This window comes from Coregonus lavaretus, assembly GCF_964263955.1.
Source record: "Coregonus lavaretus genome assembly, chromosome: 24".
Taxonomy (NCBI): Eukaryota; Metazoa; Chordata; class Actinopteri; order Salmoniformes; family Salmonidae; genus Coregonus; species Coregonus lavaretus.
In genome coordinates, this window is record NC_140011.1 from 35,964,474 (window position 1) to 35,979,121 (window position 14,648).

Below are 14,648 nucleotides of genomic sequence, written 5' to 3' on the forward strand. Positions count from 1 at the left end.
CTTGCAGTTGCTTATACTTAGAGCTAAGTGTTAATGATATAAGAACAAACATTATGAATTTACTGAACATAAATGTAATAATGTTTGTGTATGGTTCAAAATTCAAAACACTTGTTGTCGTTCGTTATTATTGAAGGACAATGAGGTTCTTATCGACTTAAATTAATCCAAAAGGAGTCAGTAGAAACCAAATTTGTTTAAGCAAGTCAGCCATATCAGTTATGGCTTTAAAAATTCAGTAAATGAGGCTGAATGAACTGTTTCGCTGCCAGACGAGGCGTGTAGCAGCGGTAAAGATTAATTCCATGGTGCTGAAAGGAAAGCTCTGCTGTCAGGACAGCTTTATGTAGGCCCTAACAGTTTGTGGGCACATTTTGTCACTGTTATAGTGCAATTAATGTATTGTTTAGTGTTGAGTTGTGCAGTGGCTTTGCTGGCATGCATCAAAAACAAATTTGAGTTTGCCCCACCAAGATTTACATGCTAAAATCGCCACTGAGTGATTCATGTGTGCTGCGGTCTATTACAGAATCTTGATTAAAGGCTTGTCCCAATGCTGCATTGCAGTGTGCCGCACGTCACATGAGTTCCCAAGCCAAACACGTCAAAGATCGGGCCCACGTTTTACCGCAAGACGTGAAAAATAAGTACATAATCTCCCCGCCAAAGCATTTCTCATAATTTGAAGCCTACAAAAGACCAATAAACCTGTTTCAATAAAAGGTCAAAAGGCTACCCTCTCCTTGTGTTTCATCCATGCCTCAACCCAGGTCTGCCAGGCCTCAACCCGAACTCAGGTCACCATGGCTTCAACTCAGGCCATCAAGGCCTCAACTCAGGGTATCCAGGCCTCAACTCAGGGCCCTACCAACCAGGCCTCACCACCCCAGCCCTACCAGTCTCCGGGTCAGCCCTATCCCGGCTCAGCGCTACCAGTCTCCGGCTCAGCCCTATCCTGGTTCAGCCCTACCAGTCTCCGGCTCAGCCCTACCAGCCTCCAGCCCAGCCATACCAGGCTCCAGCCCCCTGCTCAGCCCTACCAGCCCTTGGCACAGCTATACCAGGCTCCAGCCCAGGCCCCAGCTCAGCCCCATCAGCCTCCGGCCCAGCCATGCTAAGCCCTAGCCCAGACCCCAGCTCAGCTACCAGCCCAACCTAACCAGGCCCCAGCTCAGCTACCAGCCCAACCTTACCAGGCCCCAGCTCAGCTACCAGCCCAACCTTACCAGGCCCCAGCTCAGCTACCAGCCCAAACATACCAGGCCCCAGCTCAGCTACCAGCTCAAACTTACCAGGCCCCAGCTCAGCTACCAGCTCAAACTTACCAGGCCCCAGCTCAGCTACCAGCCAATCCTTACCAGGCCCCAGCTCAGCTACCAGCTCAAACTTACCAGGCCCCAGTTCAGCTACCAGCTCAAACTTACCAGGCCCCAGCTCAGCCACCAGCCCATCCTTACCAGGCCCCAGCTCAGCTACCAGCCCAACCTTACCTAGTAACAAGCCCAGTGGCTCCAGCTTAGCAACCAGCTCAGCATTACCAGTCCCAAGTCCAACAACCATCTATGCCTACCCTGAGCAGCCAGCCAGCTAACCCCATCCCCAGCCAAGATGGGACGGATACCAGACACCTAGTCATGAACCCAACGTGCCACTCCTCCAGAGTGTTCCCCCTCCAGTGGCCAGTGCCAAGCGCTATACCTTCAGTGGTCAGTGGACCAAACCCCCAGAGTGCTCCCCCTACAATGACCAACCTATCATGCCCCCTGAACACTCCCTGTACAGTGGCTTCGCCCCCCTAAAGCTCATACACCCGGACCCCCAAATCCAGATGGCCATCTTGGCCACCCAGAGTCCGCTGGCCATCCCGGCCCCCCAGAAGGCCATCCCGGCTCCCGAACCCATACGGCCAGACCGACCCCCCCCCCCCTGAACCCCGACGGTCAGCTCCGACCCCCACCTGAGCCACCCCCAGTGGCATTCCATGGGGTGCCCAAATCGAGTCATGCCACCACCTACACCCCCCTATGGGGCGGCCATTGGCTCCTCTACCCTCTAAGGCATACCACCATGTGCATGCACATTTGAGGGGCAGCTGTGTAAAACCCCTCCCACATCCCTTATTGGTAGCCACACACCTCCATCAAAGCTAGTTAAGAACAATCAAGTCCACCTGAAAGAGGCAGGGCTACCGCTTTAAATGCCCCACCTGCAGTCATTAGTACTCTTTCAACCAATCAGCACAGACCACTAGAGATGCGTTATTGACTGAGTATTGCATGAGTGTGGTTTGTGGTGGCCAAGGTATTTAATTTTCTTTGTAGTTATGTAGATTTATATTGTTGTGCATATAAATGCACTTCCTGTATTTGCTAATTGTGTAACGCTGTAGTGTTTGGAATATTTCAGATTGGGATGTTTGCCCTTTATTCAGCATGTGCCTAGACATCACCATCTTTCATCAGCTGTGACATTTCTCATCATTTGAAGCCTACAAAAGACCAACAAACTGATTTTAATAAAAGGTTTAAGGCTACCCTCCCCTTATGTTCTTACAGACATACCCATTGCGTTACATGCTACCCAGACTTTAAGCTATTTTACACATGAGAAACCCTTCGTATTCTGTCAAAGTATGTTGGGTCCCCACAAGTATAGTTAAACATATCCACACACACAAGAGAGTCTGGTGCTGCTCTCACACTTTCACTTTCCACTTCTTAGAAATCACTGACGGATTTGACTGAGTTATTGTAACAGTGAGTTCAAGTTCCATACTGAGTTATGGCATGGGGGACACACAAAAAAAACCTGCGAGAGTCTGATGCTCTCACACTTTCACTTTCCACTTCTTAGAAATCGCTGTTGGGTTTTACTGAGTTATTGTAAGTCAAAGTTAACATATTGGTATAAGACACAGACTACAAGGATGTTGATACAATGGGGTTGGAGGATGGAGAAATGTTGGGGGAAGAGAGGTTGGGGGTGGAGGCCCATTTCTTTTTTTACATTTTCTGTTTAATATACAATAAACGTATTTATCATACAAAAGAGGCCAAACTCTGATGTTTCAAATGTTTAATCAGCGAAGATGCATCAGCTGAATACATGCATTCAATACAGTGCAGTGTCCATTTATACCCTTAGCTCTCCCTTCCACAAAGATGTACTTCAGTACTTTTCCATTATCCAGGATTTCTCCGTGCTCCTTCGTGCATATCACCTTATCAGTCAGCAGAGGCCTTCAGTTATTGGGAGTACACATTCCTACAATCCACTGCTGTCCACTAAATAATTACACTCAGGGGCGGTGTGTTCAATAGGGCGATATGGGCGACGCACTGCCAAACGGGAAAAGGAAGGGATTTTTTTTCTAATCAATTATATCACGGCAACAGTAGTTATCAGTGTTGTAATCTAGACGTCTGGTCTGATCTGCCACTAAATGTCCAATCAGGCTAAAGTCGTGCTTCAAATGCCCCCCCCCCCTTTTGGGGCGATTTCAGTCAGGTTGAAAATCGCCCAGAAGTCTCTCATAGACTCCCATGTAAAATCTATTTTTTTCAAATATCAGAGCTTTCAATACAATCTCTATGGGTTTCTGAGGGCTTGCACTTACGCGCTTTCGTCATACGTAACATAACCATGAACGTAACTAAGAAAAGAGCGGGTAGCCTCATCAATCAATTCACTATTACTGTCAAAATGGCAGTGCAACTCGATTGTCTCTTTGAAAGAAGTTCCTTTTTGTCGGCGAACAAATGAAGATAAATTGGCAACGAAACAATTAGGACCTCCCAGACCAAATTTAATAATTCAACAGGTTTCTACTAAAGGCGGAAAGTCCTACACCCGAGGATTTTCCAAAAATTGGTACAAACGAAAAAAGAACATTGCCACTCAACTGGATGAGGGATACAGGCTAGCTGTCCGCCGCCACAACGATGAGGTTAGTGTTGATAATCACAAGTTTACTGGGGAACTGAGACCAAGTAGAGACTTTGGACAGGGTGGATATGGTATAATAAAGGCAGTTTATTCAGAGGTAAAGATATCTGGAATCGCGTGCACGGACCCGTTCGTCAAACTCTTAGGGAGCTATACATTAAGCCCCATTACTTACCATATCAGATAAGAGAAATTGCTGCAGCTACATATATTTTACATCCTGGCCCTACATAGTTCACTATTTGCATCACTTACCAAAATATTACATGTGGTCATATATGCTTGGAAAGTGGAGATGCCATAGAACGTCAAAAAAGTAAACATTGCTGGAGACACATTGCCGTTTTGGAGAAGACATCGCGTTTGCTAGCGAAGAGATTTGTTGTGGCAAATGAACTTGGGCTGGGAATTGCCAGGAACCTCACGATAAGATATATGCATTGCGAGTCTCATGATTCTATACGTATTGCGATTCGATGCTGTGATTTTATTGCGCACCATATGTCTGTTGCAGAGGGATCAGAAAGCCATGAGAACGAGTTTTGATCAGTCATGGAAATAAAAGTGCTGAAAACAAATTGGCTCCCAATGTGAAAAGATTGAGAACAAGCTATGAAGGAACAATAATGGTGTTTTGGTGCAGGTACAGCCAACTAGCGCTAAAATATTGCGATATTGTCAATACAGTATATCGTAAAGTATCACTATGTAACTCGATTTCTTTCACCCCAATCCCTCAAATTAACGGTAAATAACTGAATTGTTTGCCCCACATTTAGCTAAGATGATTAGCTAGCCAGCTAAAATGTTTTATTTAGTTAGCAGTCGCATCTACAATAGTTTACTGTCAATAACATGTCTCCAAAAATGACGTGGTGTCTCCAATTGTGTTGACATTTTACAATTGCGATGCGCATCCATGAGTATCCACTTTCTGTAGCTCAGCTGGTAAAGCACGGCGCTTGTAACGCCAAGGTAGTGGGTTCGATCCCCGGGACCACCCATACACAAAAATGTATGCACGCATGACTGTAAGTCGCTTTGGATAAAAGCGTCTGCTAAATGGCATATTATTATTATTATTATTATTATCTGAAGAGAGCCCCGAAACATTGTGTGCAGACATTTTATGCAATAAATGAAGTAGGTTGAATCTAGTAGTTCTGATCTTCTGATTGGTCCTGATGAGTTGGGCGAGGTCCCCTCCAGGCTAGTGTGACTGTTGCATTGGCTCTGAGTCGGGTTCTCTGTCTTCAAATGTTCAGCCTAAGAGAGGGGATTTTTGTGTGTGTGTGTGTGTGTGTGTGTGTTTAACAGTGATGATGTGTGTGTGTGTGTGTGTGTGTGTGTGTGTGTGTTTAACAGTGATGATGTGTGTGTGTGTGTTTGTGTGTGTGTGTGTGTGTGTCCTCAGAGCAAGAACTCGTGAGTTGGAAGAACTGAGAGGCCTATGGCGTGGGTGTTGTCCTTGGCCACCTGCTGACAAGGCTGACAAGATAGGACCCTTTTGTCCATTGTTATTGGATAGGAACAGAACTTATAACCAGCTCCTGACCTAAATAGATCTTAGCACAACATTTTACTCAACATATCATATTCCATATTCACTATAACAAATATATTTACTACGACATTAGCAAGAACCGCCACATCCTCAGCCGGCTAATCCAGTGTGTGAAGTTTTGCGGAGTGTTTGAGTTAGCTTTGCGAGGCAAAGATGAAACTGAGGGCTCCACCAACCCTGGTAAGCCAACACTTTTGAGATCAGTCAATAAATGCTTCTGGTATTGACTTATATGCTGCCCCTGTCTTCATGTTGTTGCTGGACATATCTTTTTAAAAATGTGTGTAGGTCACCTAAATCATCAGAAAAATTGCCCCCCCTGAGAATTTTTTGAGGAGCCGCCACTGATTACACTTCTCATACACAAAGAGCTTAAACCTAACACTACTATAAAACAGTCATTTACAATGTATCAATACTGAATGTATTATTACTTAAACTCTGTATGTATTTCTGACCGTCTTTATTTTATTTTGAGTGGCAGCCTACAGGTACAGGTTTTATAAACTTATAAATGTAAATGGATAACATTTACATTTTACATTTTAGTCATTTAGCAGACGCTCTTATCCAGAGCGACTTACAGGAGCAATTAGGGTTAAGTGCCTTGCTCAAGGGCACATTTACGTCATTTAGCAGACGCTCTTATCCAGAGCGACTACAAATTGGTGCATTCACCCTATAGCCAGTGGGATAACCACTTTACAATTATACCATTTTTTTTTTTTTTTAAATTGGGGGGGTAGAAGGATTACTTTATCCTATCCCAGGTGTTCCTTAAAGAGGTGGGGTTTCAAATGTCTCCGGAAGGTGGTGAGTGACTCCGCTGTCCTGGCGTCGTGAGGGAGCTTGTTCCACCATTGGGGTGCCAGAGCAGCGAACAGCTTTGACTGTGCTGAGCGGGAACTATGCTTCCGCAGAGGAAGGGGAGCCAGCAGGCCAGAGGTGGATGAACGCAATGCCCTCGCCTGGGTGTAGGGACTGATCAGAGCCTGAAGGTACGGAGGTGCCGTTCCCCTCACTGCTCCATAGGCAAGCACCATGGTCTTGTAACGGATGCGAGCTTCAACTGGAAGCCAGTGGAGTGTGCGGAGGAGGGGGGTGACGTGAGAGAACTTGGGAAGGTTGAACACCAGACGGGCTGCGGCATTCTGGATGAGTTGTAGGGGTTTAATGGCACAGGCAGGGAGCCCAGCCAACAGCGAGTTGCAGTAATCCAGACGGGAGATGACAAGTGCCTGGATTAGGACCTGTGCCGCTTCCTGTGTAAGGCAGGGTCGTACTCTCCGAATGTTGTAGAGCATGAACCTGCAGGATCGGGTCACCGCCTTGATGTTAGCGGAGAACGACAGGGTGTTGTCCAGGGTCACGCCAAGGCTCTTCGCACTCTGGGAGGAGGACACAACGGAGTTGTCATCCGTGATGGCGAGATCATGGAACGGGCAGTCCTTCCCCGGGAGGAAGAGCAGCTCCGTCTTGCCAGGGTTCAGCTTGAGGTGGTGATCCGTCATCCATACTGATATGTCTGCCAGACATGCAGAGATGGGGACGGCAGAGCACAACTCTGCCGTCCCCATGAAGGGCCCAGCTGCAGAGCACAACTCTGCCGTCCCCATGAAGGGCCCAGCTGCAGAGCACAACTCTGCCGTCCCCAGAACAGAATCATTATTTAATGATCTGCCTAATCTTCCTCTTACAAGGCCTCTATACGTTGCCGGTAGGTTCCATATACACCGCCAATAATAAGCTATGGAAATAGGCCTACTCTACACTTCGTTTCCTTCATAAGCTTTGCTCAGCTCTAAGTTCCCGTTTGACTTCATTTGATTTTTCCATCTTGAAGTGGTCTGACAATTTCACTTATTGTTGCCTGTAATAGTCGTAATTAAAAAAAAAAGTTGTGATAAAGAAATCACCTATAAGACTCACAATTGTTCCTATTTGAAAGCTGAAGCTTCAGGACATTAAACACTATTAGCCTATTTGGGAATAATTATGCCATTTAGCAGACGTTTTTATACAAAGCGACAGTCATGCGTGCATACATTTTACATATGGGTGGTCCCGGGAATCGAACCCACTACCCTGGCATTACAAGCACCGCATTTCAAGCACCATGCTCTACCAAATGAGCTACAAAGAAAATTCCATAACATTAACTTGCCTTAAAATAGTATTTTACAACTTGATGTTATATGGTTCCTCACCCTGAAAGTAGTCCCCGGACCAGGAGAAACCAATCCATGGTTCAACTCTTCAAACAGCCACTACAAACCCCAACCAACCTTAACCACCACAAGTTAACAAATCAATGGAAGTGATGTGAGCATGTTTAAAAAGCCCAAATCACCGGAAATCAACTCTATATTTGGTTTGATGTTACTTAGGTGATTTTGACATTTAAAAAACATGCTCACATGCCCCCATCACTTCCATTGATTGTTAACTTGCGGTGGCTAAAGCTAGCTGAAGCTTCCAGTGGCTGTTCAAAGAAAACCGAACCATGGATTAGTTTCTCCTGGTCCACAGACCACTCCCAGGGCGAGGAACCATCCAACATCAAGTTGCAAAAGTGAAATACTACTTTAATGCTTTTGAAATGCTATTTTAATTTGTAGGATTTCGCTTTTGGATGTTTGTTTCGCAACAGCGAGGAGGGATGCATGAATAATTTATTTTAGACTAAGCTTTGCTCAACTGTAAGGTTTGTGGCAAACTATTCCTTTGATTTTTCCATCTTTCTATTGTTTGTTCTACCTGATTATTGCCTAGCATGTTTTTAGGTTATTCAAAACTTTGAGAACTTACGGCATTAGATAAATTCATTGTTTGATCATGAAGTACAGCGGTGGGAGGAGAGAGAAAGCCAGCAGGCATAAAAACTGAAGTCATATGTACCTGTAACCCCGAAACAAAACAATGACAAAACAAATAAATAATTGGTCCAAAACAAACTGACCCCGAGAGAGTCTGATGCTCTCACACTTTCATTTTCTACTTCTTAGAAATAACTGCTGGGTTTTACTGAGTTATTGTAAGAGTCAAAGTTAACATATTTGTCCAAGACAAGGACTACAAGTATATTATTACAATGGGCTGGAGGATGGAGACATGTTGGCTGGGTGGGGTTGGAGGAGTGGGATGGGAGGTTGGGGGTGGAGGCCCACTTATTTTCCTGTTTATACTCTACAAGTAGTGGCATGTTATCTAAACAGATAAGTACCCAGCCTATCAGTTTCCCCCTCCCCTTCTCTGATAAAACCATGTACTCTAATTGGTTGGTTGTACTTCATGGGCTGATAATGATAGAGAAGTTGAACTATAAATGTTTGAGCCGCAACAGTACGACATCACATCCACTTCAAGATTCCCATCCAGAGAACACCTGTAGACTGAGCAGAAAGGTAATGATCAAACTAAACTACTCTGAACAAACTTTTAGTGTCACCACACTTGGGGTTGTGAACAAAAGAAAAGGATGACTGAGTATACAGAACATTAGGAAAAACGTCCTAATATTGAGTTGCACATAGGGCTGTGGCGGTCAATACATTTTGTCAGCTGGTTATTGTTAAGCAAAAGACTGCCGGTCTCACAGTAATTGACATTTAACATCAACACATTTAACACCTCCAGGTCTCAATGCATCAAGGTGCTGATGTGCGCCTTTGGAATGTAGGGTCTGAAGGTCTATGATTTTGCTGATGTTTGCAAATGGTGTAATAGATGAACTTTACTCTGCTTTGCTGAAGCATCTGGAAAGCATTGCTACATAGGCTTATTGGAATAGAGGACATTTGGAGATATGAGGAGGCCAGGGATTGGTCTATCTAAAACCACCCATCTTATGTTACATAGGATAAATACCATGTTTGAACAAAGGACGAGAGAAAACCACATATTAACAGATTGGGCCGTTGTTCTCCAGATATCTGCAGATGTCTGTAAATTGATACTGTGATCTTTGATACAATAAACCTTTATAATCAAAGTACAGTGTAAGCGGACTTCTTATCATCACAGCATAATTAGCAACATATTTTTAGATTCCACAGGAACATCTACATTTAAAAATGTTGAATAAATCAATTTAATATACACCATCACAATAAATTCATTGTTTATTTTAGTCAGGTCTAAAGAAACATTATGATATGAAGAGAATGTATTTCAGAAGAACAGAATGTGTTGGCCTGCTGTATGTTAGTTATCTGTCTATGCTCCATGCCCTAGACTGTAGTGTTGTTAATTTAGTTCAGAAGATATGCTTATAAACAATGTTCCCTCTCTGCTGCGCGAGGGCCCACAGCTCTTCTTGAACTGCTGCGCAGAAGAAATACGAAATTGAACTTCAGTCAACTTTCTACAGTTTTTCCCTTTAGTTAACACTCTCTCAATGTTTCGATCTACTGTGGGAATTGTGATCGAATTAACGCAATATTAGCCACTTTCAATCTAATAACTGAACTGAATGACTACAGACCAGTAGCACACACTTCCGTCCTCATGAAGTGCTTTGAGAGGCTAATCAAAGACCATATCACCACACCCCTCCCCGACACACTCGACCCTCTCCGATTCGCCTAGCGCCCTGACAGATCCTCGGAAGACGCAATCGCCATTGCACTTCACACTGCCCTTACCCACCTGAACAAAAGTAATGGATTTGTGAGGATGCTGTTCATCGACTACAGCTCTGCCTTCAATACCATAGTGCCCAGTTGCGGTCGGTGCCGTTTAAGATGGGAAGATGATATATATATTTTTATTAACATGGCCTTATTTATTTTACAACATACTGTATGACTGTCATTCATATTCCATTTATCCAGCTCAATGTAGCATCGATAGTTTTAGGCTACAACATTATACTCTAATTTTCCCTATACCCAACAGTAGGTTGCTACACCTAGCCTATGAATGAAAGTTCGTAGGCGCACAGTTTGAGAGAATTTTGAGTAATCAAGGTTACAGACAGTGACACATTCAATACCGCCTTGCACACTCTTGCCTGCATCTACTGTAGCTGATCTAGGGTGTAATCATTAGTCAACAGTTGCAAACGATAGTTTCTATTGGACAAATTCAGGTATGTTTATCCACGTTTCGTTCCGTTTAAGAAACATTTTTCAACAGAATCGGTGCAATGAATACAACTCTGATCACACTCAAACACAGTTTATACGGTGCATTCGGAAAGTATTCAGACCCCTTGACTTTTTCCACATTTTGTTAAACATGAGTCCATGCAACCTATTATGTGACTCGTTAAGCACATTTTTACTCCTGAACATATTTAGGCTTGCCATTACAAAGGGGTTGAATACTTATTGACTGAAGACATTTTAGCTTTTCATTTTTAATTAAGTTGTAAAAAAAAATATTTTTTTTAATCAGTCTATAACACAACAAAATGTGGAAAAAGTCAAGGGTTGTGAATACTGTCTGAAGGCACTGTATATGCTCCCACCCTTCTGATCACTAACAAAAATAACAATGGGAGATTCTTAATTGGGAAAAAGTCAACTCCTCCGTCCTTTCCTTCCTGACTGGGAAACCGATGAGTGGTTGAGTGGTCAAGGAAAGGGTCAATTTGTTAGTAGGCGAATGGAGGAGGGTCCTCGCCTCCTCGATAGTCTCCTCCTGCCAAGAAAGCTCAAGAGTATCCTACCTGAGTCCTCCGTGGAAGAGTTTTGAGATCCACCACATCCCCTTTGAATCAGCTGTTTTGTCAGAAGACAAAAGCATGCATACGTTTGAAAACAATATTCTACTTTTATATAAAAAATGTCTAGCACAACTAGCTTAATTTATTTTTACTACTTTACACTTATTTTGGGATTCCAACCTTGTAAACATCCTTTGCATGGTGACTCGCGAGTGGGGAAAGAGTCTCTTTACATACAAGTGCATTTTCGTCCACGTTCCCACACCTCGTCGCCTCTCCTTGATTATCTTTGACCTTTTTCAAAACGAATCGAGGACGGAGGGTGGAGGAGTTGAAAACCCCATTTTGAAACACCCTAAGAAATTCCTTATGTCAGCGGACCATTGAGCCTTGAGGCAGAGCATCAACAGACTGTATGTCTGATTGCTATTGTATTTGTACATATATATGTTTATTTATGTCTGTATCGGTATACCTATAGATACAGCCACATGGAGATTTGAGTACATGTGTGTAACAGTATTGCTTCCATCCCTTTCCACTCCCCAACCTGGGCTTTAACCAGGGACCCTCTGAACACATCAACAACTGACTGCCACGAAGCATCGTTACCTATCGCTCAACAAAAGCCGCAGTCATTGCAGAGCAAGGGGAACTCTACTAGCGTGCACCGCTAACTAGCTAGCCATTTCACACCGGTTGCACTCACCTTCCTTTGACCGCCTCCTTCTCCTTACCTATGGCATCCTAACCTATCGCTCCACATACACTACATAACCAAAAGTATGTGGACACCTGCTTGTCGAACATCTCATTCCAAAATCATGAGCATTAATATGGAGTTGGTCCCCCCTTTGCTGCCACAACAGCCTCCACTCTTCTGGGTAGGCTTTCCACTAGATGTTGGAACATTTCTGCGGGGACTTGTTTCCATTCAGCCACAAGAGCGTTAGTGAGGTCGGGCACTGATGTTGGGCGATTTAGGCCTGACTCGTAGTCAGCGTTCCAATTCATCCCAAAGGTGTTCGATGTGGGGCCTAGCCCGAGCCATGAAAAACAGCCCCAGAACATTATTCCTCCTCCACCAAACATTACCGTTGGCACTATGTATTCGGGAAGGTAGCGTTCTCCTGGCATCCGCCAAACCCAGATTCGTCCGTCGGACTGCCAGATAGTGAAGCGTGATTTATCACTCCAGAGAATGCGTTTCCACTACTCCAGAGTCCAATGGCGGCGAGCTTTACACCACTCCAGCTGATGCTTGGCATTGAGCATGGTGATCTTAGGCTTGTGTGCGGCTGCTCGGCCGTGGAAACCCATTTCATGAAGCTCCCAACTAACAGTTCTTGTGCTGATGTTCCTTCCAGAGGTAGTTTGGAACTCAGTAGTGAGTGTTGCAACCGAGGATGGATGATTATTATGTGCTACTTTCTTCAGCCCACAGCGGCCCTGTTCTGTGAGCTTGTGTGGCCTACCACTTCGCGGCTGAGCCATCGTTGCTCCTGGACGTTTCCACTTCACAATAACAGCACTTACAGCTGACTGGGGCAGCTATAGCAGGGCAGAAATTTGACAAACTGACTTCTACTGCCAATGTTTGTCTATAGAGATTGCATGGCGGTGTGCTCGATTTTATACACCTGTCAGCAACGGGTGTGGCTGAAATAGCTGAATAATTTAAAGGGGTGTCCACATACTCTTGTGTATATATATAGTGTAGATTTCTGTGCTGTTCATGTTTGATAATGATCATTACCAATTAATGATCTATACCCACCTTCTTGAGCTTAGCCTTACCCCATTGTAACCTTAACCCACATCTAAGTTGGTTGTTATTTGTTTTTGTTTATTATTTATTAACAAACAATGTTGATCTCATCGACTGTCAGTTATTTTATCCATAATATCATTCTATAAATTTTGTTGTTGTTTTCTCTCTGTCTCTCTCTCTCTCTCTCTCTCTCTCTCTCTCTCTCTCTCTCTCTCTCTCTCTCTCCATCCTGTGCTAACATCTGTCTTGTGTGTTTTCCAGTCATCACTGCCATTGAAGAGATGAAAAGGAGTGAGGAAACAAGTATACCTGTAAAGGCATCCATTGAGACGCTGTATGACAACGAGGAAGACGGCAAGGGAGAGTGGCACGGGGAGGCAGGAGTGTATAAGGGTAAATTAGACATCGGTGGCGTGAAGTCTGTGACCGAGGTTGGCAATATGGGTGTTGGTGGTGTGGCATCGAAGGAAAAAAGGACTTAGTGGGCACCTTGACTACAGATTGGGGAAGACTCAATTAGACCTTGGTGGCGAGTTGATGGTGGAGGGCAGGTTGCCCAACGCCGGTGTTGCTGCTGGGATAACTAACGATGGAGTTAAAGCCATGGCCACAGCTGAGCTCCTAGGTGCCTCTGTATCCCACGGGAAGGCGACAGCCACAATGCGTCTGGCAGCTGATACAGGCTTTGGAGTAGGCAAGGATGGGGTCGAGGCACAATTTCTTGGTACAGGCTTCTCTATCGGGAAGAAAACATCAATTTCTCTGTTTGGTACCAAGCTTGAATGGGACTTCAGCAAGTGACACACCACCACTCAGAGCCCAGAGGTCCACTGCTTTGGAGATGTATTCACTCCACCTGATTAGTTCTCATATAGCCTTCAGGGCCACAGATGTGCTTGGCTTCTTTTATACTAAAAGAAAACAGCTTCATGTATTGTACTTAATCAGTGGACTGTATTTACAATATATTCTTATCAACTCTATTGGTGACTGGACTGTTCTTTTTTATGCACGCACGCACACAGAAAAACATGCACGCACACACACACAAAAACATACACACACACACACACCTCACATAGAGGTATAGGTCATGGAAGCCTTGTCCCCTCCACAGCACAATTATCACCCTCCAGTGGTCAAGCTGAGCTACTGCATTAGAGGACACTTTTGGCTGGCCTTCAGAAACGCGTGTGTGTGTGTGTGGACGTGTTTAACTATACTTGTGTGGACCAGAAGTCCCCACAAGAATAGTAAACCAATAAATGTTTTACCAACTGGGGACATTTTGTTGGTCCCCACAAGGTCAAATGCTATTTCTAAGGGGTTTAGGGTTAAGGTTAGAATTAGTGTTAGGGTTAGGATCTAGGGTTCGGGTTAGGAGCTAGGGTTAGGTTTAGGGTTAGGGTTAAGGTTAGGGTTTTGGGTTAAGGTTAGGGTTAGGGTTAGGGTTAAGGTTAAGGTTAAGGTTAGGGTTAGGGTAAGGGTACGGGCTAGGGTTAGGTTTTGGGTTAGTGGTTAGGGAAAATAGGATTTTGAATGGGACTGAATTGTATGTCCCTACAAGGTTAGCTGTGCAAGACTGTGTGTGTGTGTGTGTGTGTGTGTGTGTGTGTGTGTGTGTGTGTGTGTGTGTGTGTGTGTGTGTGTGTGTGTGTGTGTGTGTGTGTGTGTGTGTGTGTGTGTGATAGACAGGGAAA

The 14,648-nt window shown here is 44.5% G+C and overlaps 1 long non-coding RNA gene across 1 annotated transcript; it reads left to right on the forward strand.

Moving 5' to 3' along the window:
- Positions 1 to 8,839: 8,839 nt before the first annotated feature.
- Positions 8,840 to 13,931, forward strand: LOC311099573. The gene is made up of 2 exons (XR_014609732.1): positions 8,840 to 8,913; positions 13,210 to 13,931. It is a non-coding gene; the product is annotated as an uncharacterized lncRNA (long non-coding RNA).
- The last annotated feature ends 717 nt before the right edge of the window (positions 13,932 to 14,648 follow it).